Source organism: Carlito syrichta, unplaced genomic scaffold (genome assembly GCF_000164805.1).
Source record: "Carlito syrichta isolate Samal-C Ts95f unplaced genomic scaffold, Tarsius_syrichta-2.0.1 Scaffold130813, whole genome shotgun sequence".
Taxonomy (NCBI): Eukaryota; Metazoa; Chordata; class Mammalia; order Primates; family Tarsiidae; genus Carlito; species Carlito syrichta.
Window position 1 is genome coordinate 34158 of NW_007074909.1, and position 837 is coordinate 34994.

Below are 837 nucleotides of genomic sequence, written 5' to 3' on the forward strand. Positions count from 1 at the left end.
AGGGTGCGCAGCTGGACAGAGCCGTGGTGAACTGTGAGGAGGTCAAGAGATAGTTATCAGGATGCCGGTCGGCTCCAGCGAGGGTGCCCCAGAGCCCTGGTCAGGAGCAGGTCACAAGACCCAGAGCCCAGTTCCCGTCCTGGGAAAATGGATGGACTGCGCAGGTTGGGTCACCCCCAGGGACCTCCAGTTTCTGAGGCTCTGAGTGTCTGGAGCTGAGACTCTCTGGAAGCCGCAGGTGTCCTGAGGCTGTGAAGTTGGGGAAGGGGAGGGGAGGAGGACAGCTCAGAGGTGGTGACAGCTGAGCCGCTCAAGGAGCCTGAGAGGAGCCCGGCAGGCGCTCAGCACCGCCCTGGGCGCGGCTCTCGAATGGCACGTCTGCAGGGGACATAAGAGCCAAGTTAGACTCGCCTAGTTGGCCAAACGGGCCCTCGTGGGGAGGCACCAGAGGGTGAGGGTTGAGCTTCCAGGACCTGGGTTCAAATCCCAGGCTGGGGCCCTCCTGACTGACTGCGTGTCCCTGGGCAAGCGCCGGCCGTTGTCCTGTTTCCCCATGCAGAATGATGTTAAGAGTCATGCCCACCTCATCACGTGTGCCCAGCACATGTCTTTTTTTTGAGTTGGAGTCTCACTCCATCGCCCAGGCTGGAGGGCAGGGGCACGCTCACAGTCACCCCAGCGTCGACCCGCTGGGCTCCGGTAATCCTTCTGCCTCAGCTTTCCACGTGGCCGGAATGACAACCGTGTGCTACCACGCCTGGCTAATTATTTTTTTTCTTTGAGTTGGAGTCTCACTCGGTCGTCCAGACTGGAGTGCAGTGGCCGCTCCCGGCCACC